Source organism: Cherax quadricarinatus, chromosome 11 (assembly GCF_038502225.1).
Source record: "Cherax quadricarinatus isolate ZL_2023a chromosome 11, ASM3850222v1, whole genome shotgun sequence".
NCBI classification, from domain to species: Eukaryota; Metazoa; Arthropoda; class Malacostraca; order Decapoda; family Parastacidae; genus Cherax; species Cherax quadricarinatus.
In genome coordinates this window covers 5,695,947-5,704,294 of record NC_091302.1, presented here as the reverse complement: position 1 = coordinate 5,704,294, position 8,348 = coordinate 5,695,947, and the positions used below count along the sequence as shown (strand labels likewise).

The following is an 8,348-nucleotide window of genomic DNA, read 5'->3' as shown; positions in this document are numbered from 1 at the left end:
TGTATGTGTCGACACCGTGTCCAGTGGTGACACCGTGTCCAGGAACAACGGCAAGTGTGTGTATGTGTCGACACCGTGCCCAGTGGTGACACAGTGTCCAGGAACAACGGCATGTGTATGTGTCCAGACAGTTTCACGTGGCCTTACTGCGTACCTGGAGTCTACCTGGAGGGCATTCCGGGCATTCCGGGCATTCCCCGCTGACCCGGTCCACGAACAGGCCTCCCAGTGGATCAGGGCCTGATCAACCAGGCTGTTACTGCTGGCCGCAGTAGACATGAGTCGACACACTGTCAAGTGACCTTACTGGGTAGATATTGAGTCCACACCGTGTCAAGTGACCATGCTATGTAGACATGAGTCGATACCGTGTGATATAGCCTTACTGAATAGACATGAGTCGACACCGTGTGATGTGGCCTTACTGGGTAGATATGAGTCGACACCGTGTCATGATCTATCAAGATTCACTGTCTGCCAGTCAAGGTTTACTGTCTGCCAGTAAGATCCACTGTCTGCCAGTCAAGGTCCACTTTCCGCCAGTCAAGATCCAGTGTCTGCCAGTCAAGGTCCACTGTCTGCCAGTCATGATCCACTGTCTGACAGTCAAGATCCACTGTCTGTCAGTCAAGATCCACTGTCTGACAATCAAGGTCCACTGTCTGCCAGCCAAGATCCACTGTCTGCCAGTCAAGGTTTACTGTCTGCCAGTAAGATCCACTGTCTGCCAGTCAAGGTCCACTGTCTGCCAGTCATGATCCACTATCTGACAGTCAAGATCCACTGTCTGCCAGTCAAGATCCACTGTCTGACAGCCAAGATCCACTGTCTGCCATTCAAGATCCACTGTCTGACAGTCAAGATCTACTGTCTGCCAGTCAAGATCCACTGTCTGCTAGTCAAGGTTCACTGTCTGACAGTCAAGATCCACTGTCTGCCAGTCATGATCCATTGTCTGACAGTCAAGATCCACTGTCTGCCAGTCAAGATCCACTGTCTGCCAGTCAAGGTTCACTGTCTGCCAGTCAAGATCGACTGTCTGCCAGTCAAGATCTATTGTCTGCCAGTCAAGGTTCACTGTCTGCCAGTCAAGATCTACTGTCTGCCAGTCAAGATCCACTGTCTGCCAGTCAAGATCCACTGTCTGACAGTCAAGGTTCACTGTCTGCCAGTCAAGATCCACTGTCTGCCAGTCAAGATCCACTGTCTGCCAGTCAAGGTTCACTGTCTGCCAGTCAAGATCCACATTCTGCCAGCCAAGATCTACTGTCTGCCAGCTAAGATCCACTGTCTGCCAGTCAAGATCCACTGTCTGCCAGTCAAGGTTCACTGTCTGCCAGTCAAGATCGACTGTCTGCCAGTCAAGATCGATTGTCTGCCAGTCAAGGTTCACTGTCTGCCAGTCAAGATCTACTGTCTGCCAGTCAAGATCCACTGTCTGCCAGTCAAGATCCACTGTCTGACAGTCAAGATCCTTTGTCTGCCAGTCAAGATCCACTGTCTGCCAGTCAAGGTTCACTGTCTGCCAGTCAAGATCCACTCTCTGCCAGCCAAGATCTACTGTCTGCCAGTCAAGATCCACTGTCTGACAGTCAAGGTTCACTGTCTGCCAGTCAAGATCCACTCTCTGACAGTCAAGATCCAATGCCTGCCAGTCAAGATTCACTGTTGGCAGTCAAGATCCACTGTCTCCCAGTCAAGATCTACTGTCTGCCAGTCAAGATCCACTGTCTGCCAGTCAAGATCCACTGTTTGACAGTCAAGATCCACAGTCTGCCAGTCAAGATCTACTGTCCGCCAGTCAAGATCCACAGTCTGCCAGTCAAGATCCACTGTCTGCCAGTCAAGATCCTCTGTCTATTAGTCAAGATCCACTGCCTGCCAGTCAAGGTTCCCTGTCTGCCAGTCAAGATCCACTGTCTGCCAGTCAAGATCAACTGTCTGCCAATCAAGATCCACTGTCTGACAGTCAAGATCCACACTCTGCCAGTCAAGATCCTCTGTCTGCCAGTCAATATCCACTGTCTGCCAGTCAAGATTCACTGTCTGCCAATCAAGATCCACTGTCTGCCAGTCAAGACCCACTGACTGCCAGTGGATCTTGACTGTCTGCAAGAAACAAGGAATCAGAACCAGTTACACATATAGTCACAGAGAAGAACAAAATGGCTCTATTCTAGAACTAAGAAGACTGTTGTCTAACTGGACGGAAAGGCTTAAGAACTGGAGACAGAAAGTTCTAGTTTCAATTGTCTGGAGACAGAAGTCACGTGACTGGTCTTTAAGAACTGCGGACAGAAGTCATGTGGCTGGTCTTTAAGAACTGCAGACAGAAGTAATGTGGCTGGTGTTTAAGAACTGCAGACAGAAGTCATGTAACTGGTGTTTAAGTACTGCAGACAGAAGTCATGTAACTGGTGTTTAAGAACTGCAGACCGAAGTCATGTAACTGGTGTTTAAGTACTGCAGAAATAAGTCATGTAACTGGTGTTTAAGAACTGCAGACAGGAGTCATGTAACTGGTGTTTAAGAACTACAGACAGAAGTCATGTGACTGGTCTTTAAGAACTGCAGACAGAAGTCATGTAACTGCAGGCAGAAGTCATGTAACTGGTGTTTAAGAACTACGGACAGAAGTCATGCGACTGGTCTTTAAGAACTGCAGACAGGAGTCATGTAACTGGTGTTTAAGAACTACAGACAGAAGTCAAGTGACTGGTCTTTAAGAACTACAGACAGAAGTCATGTAACTGGTGTTTAAGAACTACAGACAGAAGTCATGTGACTAGTCTTTAAGAACTGCAGACAGAAGTCATGTAACTGGTGTTTAAGAACTACAGACAGAAGCCATGTGACTGGTGTTTAAGAACTGCAGACAGAATTCATGTAACTGGTGTTTAAGAACTACAGACAGAATTCATGTAACTGGTGTTGAAGAACTACAGACAGAAGTCATGTGACTGGTCTTTAAGAACTGCAGACAGAAGTCATGTAACTGGTGTTTAAAAACTGCAGACAGAAGTCATGTAACTGGTGTTTAAGAACTACAGACAGAAGTCATGTGACTGGTCTTTAAGAACTGCAGACAGAAGTCATGTAACTGCAGGCAGAAGTCATGTAACTGCAGGCAGAAGTCATGTAACTGGTGTTTAAAAACTGCAGACAGAAGTCATGTGACTGGTCTTTAAAAACTGCAGACAGAAGTCATGTAACTGCAGGCAGAAGTCATGTAACTGGTGTTTAAGAACTACAGACAGAAGTCATGTGACTAGTCTTTAAGAACTGCAGACAGAAGTCATGTAACTGGTGTTTAAGAACTACAGACAGAAGCCATGTGACTGGTGTTTAAGAACTGCAGACAGAATTCATGTAACTGGTGTTTATGAAATACAGACAGAATTCATGTAACTGGTGTTGAAGAACTACAGACAGAAGTCATGTGACTGGTCTTTAAGAACTGCAGACAGAAGTCATGTAACTGGTGTTTAAAAACTGCAGACAGAAGTCTTGTAACTGGTGTTTAAGAACTACAGACAGAAGTCATGTGACTGGTCTTTAAGAACTGCAGACAGAAGTCATGTAACTGCAGGCAGAAGTCATGTAACTGCAGGCAGAAGTCATGTAACTGGTGTTTAAAAACTGCAGACAGAAGTCATGTGACTGGTCTTTAAAAACTGCAGACAGAAGTCATGTAACTGCAGGCAGAAGTCATGTAACTGCAGGCAGAAGTCATGTAACTGGTGTTTAAGAACTACAGACAGAAGTCATGTGACTGGTCTTTAAAAACTGCAGACAGAAGTCATGTAACTGGTGTTTAAAAACTGCAGACAGAAGTCATGTAACTGGTGTTTAAGAACTACAGACAGAAGTCATGTGACTGGTCTTTAATAACTGCAGACAGAAGTCATGTAACTGGTGTTTAAAAACTGCAGACAGAAGTCATGTAACTGGTGTTTAAAAACTGCAGACAGAATTCATGTGACTGGTCTTTAAGAACTGCAGACAGAAGTCATGTAACTGCAGGCAGAAGTCATGTCACTGGTGTTTAAGAACTACGGACAGAAGTCATGTAACTGGTGTTTAAGAACTGCAGACAGAAGTCATGTGACTGGTCTTTAAGAACTGCAGACAGAAGTCATGTAACTGCAGGCAGAAGTCATGTAACTAGTGTTTAAGAACTACGGACAGAAGTCATGTAACTGGTGTTTAAGAACTGCAGACAGAAGTCATGCGACTGGTCTTTAAGAACTGCAGACAGGAGTCATGTAACTGGTGTTTAAGAACTACAGACAGAAGTCAAGTGACTGGTCTTTAAAAACTACAGACGGAAGTCATGTAACTGGTGTTTAAGAACTACAGACAGAAGTCATGTGACTGGTCTTTAAGAACTGCAGACAGAAGTCATGTAACTGGTGTTTAAGAACTACAGACAGAAGTCATGTAACTGGTGTTTAAGTACTGCAGACAGAAGTCATGTAACTGGTGTTTAAGTACCGCAGACAGAAGTCATGTGACTGGTCTTTAAGAACTGCAGACAGAAGTCATGTAACTGGTGTTTAAGAACTACAGACAGAAGTCATGTAACTGGTGTTTAAGAACTACAGACAGAAGTCATGTAACTGGTGTTTAAGTACTGCAGACAGAAGTCATGTAACTGGTGTTTAAGTACCGCAGACAGAAGTCATGTGACTGGTCTTTAAGAACTGCAGACAGAAGTCATGTGACTGGTCTTTAAGAACTGCAGACAGAAGTCATGTAACTGGTCTTTAAGAACTACAGACAGAAGTCATGTAACTGGTGTTTAAGTACTGCAGACAGAAGTCATGTAACTGGTGTTTAAATACTGCAGACAGAAGTCATGTAACTGGTGTTTAAGTACCGCAGACAGAAGTCATGTAACTGGTGTTTATAACCCGCAGACAGAAGTCACCAGTTCCATGTGACTGGTGAACTGGTCAGTTCTTCTTGGTTCACTATTTCCATGTATTAAAACTTGTTAATATATATTATGACTGAAAGTAAGAGATTTTCATTGCTTCATTATCGTAATTATGACGCATGATTATCATGCTTGATGACGCATGATTATCATGCTTGATGACGCATGATTATCATGCTTGATGACGCATGATTATCATGCTTGATGACGCATGATTATCATGCTTGATGACGCATGATTATCATGCTTGATGACGCATGATTATCATGCTTGATGACGCATGATTATCATGCTTGATGACGCATGATTATCATGCTTGATGACGCATGATTATCATGCTTGATGACGCATTATTATCATGCTTGATGACGCATGATTATCATGCTTGATGACGCATGATTATCATGCTTGATGACGCATGATTATCATGCTTGATGACGCATGATTATCATGCTTGATGACGCATGATTATCATGCTTGATGACGCATGATTATCATGCTTGATGACGCATGATTATCATGCTTGATGACGCATGATTATCATGCTTGATGACGCATGATTATCATGCTTGATGACGCATGATTATCATGCTTGATGACGCATGATTATCATGTTTGATGACGCATGATTATCATGCTTGATGACGCATGATTATCATGCTTGATGACGCATTACTATCATGTTTGATGACGTATTATTATCATGCATGATGACGCATGATTATCATGCTTGATAATGCATGATTATCATGCATGTAAATATATGCTGGTCTCGTCAGGGACTAACTTGTGCTGCTCATATGTACCAGACTTCACTGATTCTGAATCAGCGAGGTAGTTATTGAAACTGGGGTAGTTAGTGACTGGTGGTGTACTGGTGACATGCAGTCTTAATGACCGTGGTGTAGTGACTGGTGGTGTACTGGTGACATGCAGTCTTAATGACCGTGGTGTAGTGACTGGTGGTGTACTGGTGACATGCAGTCTTTACGACCCTGGTGTAGTGACTGGTGGTGTACTGGTGACATGCAGTCTTAATGACCCTGGTGTAGTGACTGGTGGTGTACTGGTGACATGCAGTCTTAATGACCCTGGTGTAGTGACTGGTGGTGTACTGGTGACATGCAGTCTTAATGACCCTGGTGTAGGGACAGGTGGTGTACTGGTGACATGCAGTCTTAATGACCCTGGTGTAGTGACTGGTGGTGTACTGGTGACATGCAGTCTTAATGACCCTGGTGTAGTGACTGGTGGTGTACTGGTGACATGCAGTCTTTATGACCCTGGTGTAGGGACAGGTGGTGTACTGGTGACATGCAGTCTTAATGACCCTGGTGTAGTGACTGGTGGTGTACTGGTGACATGCAGTCTTTATGATTCTGGTGTAGTGACTGGTGGTGTACTGGTGACATGCAGTCTTAATGACCCTGGTGTAGTGACTGGTGGTGTACTGGTGACATGCAGTCTTAATGACCCTGGTGTAGTGACTGGTGGTGTACTGGTGACATGCAGTCTTAATGACCCTGGTGTAGTGACTGGTGGTGTACTGGTGACATGCAGTCTTTATGATTCTGGTGTAGGGACAGGTGGTGTACTGGTGACATGCAGTCTTAATGACCCTGGTGTAGTGACTGGTGGTGTACTGGTGACATGCAGTCTTTATGATTCTGGTGTAGTGACTGGTGGTGTACTGGTGACATGCAGTCTTAATGACCCTGGTGTAGTGACTGGTGGTGTACTGGTGACATGCAGTCTTTATGATTCTGGTGTAGGGACAGGTGGTGTACTGGTGACATGCAGTCTTAATGACCCTGGTGTAGTGACTGGTGGTGTACTGGTGACATGCAGTCTTTATGATTCTGGTGTAGTGACTGGTGGTGTACTGGTGACATGCAGTCTTAATGACCCTGGTGTAGTGACTGGTGGTGTACTGGTGACATGCAGTCTTTATGATTCTGGTGTAGGGACAGGTGGTGTACTGGTGACATGCAGTCTTAATGACCCTGGTGTAGTGACTGGTGGTGTACTGGTGACATGCAGTCTTTATGATTCTGGTGTAGTGACTGGTGGTGTACTGGTGACATGCAGTCTTAATGACCCTGGTGTAGTGACTGGTGGTGTACTGGTGACATGCAGTCTTTATGATTCTGGTGTAGTGACTGGTGGTTTACTGGTGACATGCAGTCTTAATGACCCTGGTGTAGTGACTGGTGGTGTACTGGTGACATGCAGTCTTAATGACCCTGGTGTAGTGACTGGTGGTGTACTGGTGACATGCAGTCTTTATGATTCTGGTGTAGTGACTGGTGGTGTACTGGTGACATGCAGTCTTAATGACCCTGGTGTAGTGACTGGTGGTGTACTGGTGACATGCAGTCTTAATGACCGTGGTGTAGTGACTGGTGGTGTACTGGTGACATGCAGTCTTTACGTCCCTGGTGTAGTGACTGGTGGTGTACTGGTGACATGCAGTCTTAATGACCGTGATGTAGTGACTGGTGGTGTACTGGTGACATGCAGTCTTAATGACCCTGGTGTAGTGACTGGTGGTGTACTGGTGACATGCAGTCTTAATGACCGTGGTGTAGTGACTGGTGGTGTACTGGTGACATGCAGTCTTAATGACCGTGGTGTAGTGACTGGTGGTGTACTGGTGACATGCAGTCTTTACGACCCTGGTGTAGTGACTGGTGGTGTACTGGTGACATGCAGTCTTAATGACCGTGATGTAGTGACTGGTGGTGTACTGGTGACATGCAGTCTTAATGACCCTGGTGTAGTGACTGGTGGTGTACTGGTGACATGCAGTCTTAATGACCGTAGTGTAGTGAATGGTGGTGTACTGGTGACATGCTTTCTTAATGACCCTGGTGTAGTGACTGGTGGTGTACTGGCGACATGCAGTCTTAATGACCCTGGTGTAGGGACAGGTGGTGTACTGGTGACATGCAGTCTTAATGACCCTGGTGTAGGGACAGGTGGTGTACTGGTGACATGCTTTCTTAATGACCCTGGTGTAGTGACTGGTGGTGTACTGGTGACATGCTTTCTTAATGACCCTGGTGTAGTGACAGGTGGTGTACTGGTGACATGCTTTCTTAATGACCCTGGTGTAGTGACTGGTGGTGTACTGGCGACATGCAGTCTTAATGACCCTGGTGTAGGGACAGGTGGTGTACTGGTGACATGCTTTCTTAATGACCCTGGTGTAGTGACTGGTGGTGTACTGGTGACATGCTTTCTTAATGACCCTGGTGTAGTGACAGGTGGTGTACTGGTGACATGCTTTCTTAATGACCCTGGTGTAGTGACTGGTGGTGTACTGGCGACATGCAGTCTTAATGACCCTGGTGTAGGGACAGGTGGTGTACTGGTGACATGCAGTCTTAATGACCCTGGTGTAGTGACT

General features: G+C 45.6%; 1 protein-coding gene across 1 annotated transcript in view; it reads left to right on the top strand.

Annotated features, from left to right (window-relative positions):
• LOC128687496 (osmotic avoidance abnormal protein 3-like) overlaps window positions 1–4,909 on the top strand; it is a 238,803-nt gene extending 233,894 nt beyond the window's left edge. The window contains exon 19 of the mRNA XM_070083939.1: window positions 1–4,909. This exon is cut by the window's left edge and continues 335 nt beyond it. The gene's annotated coding sequence lies outside the window, so the exon portion shown is untranslated.
• Window positions 4,910–8,348: the final 3,439 nt, after the last annotated feature.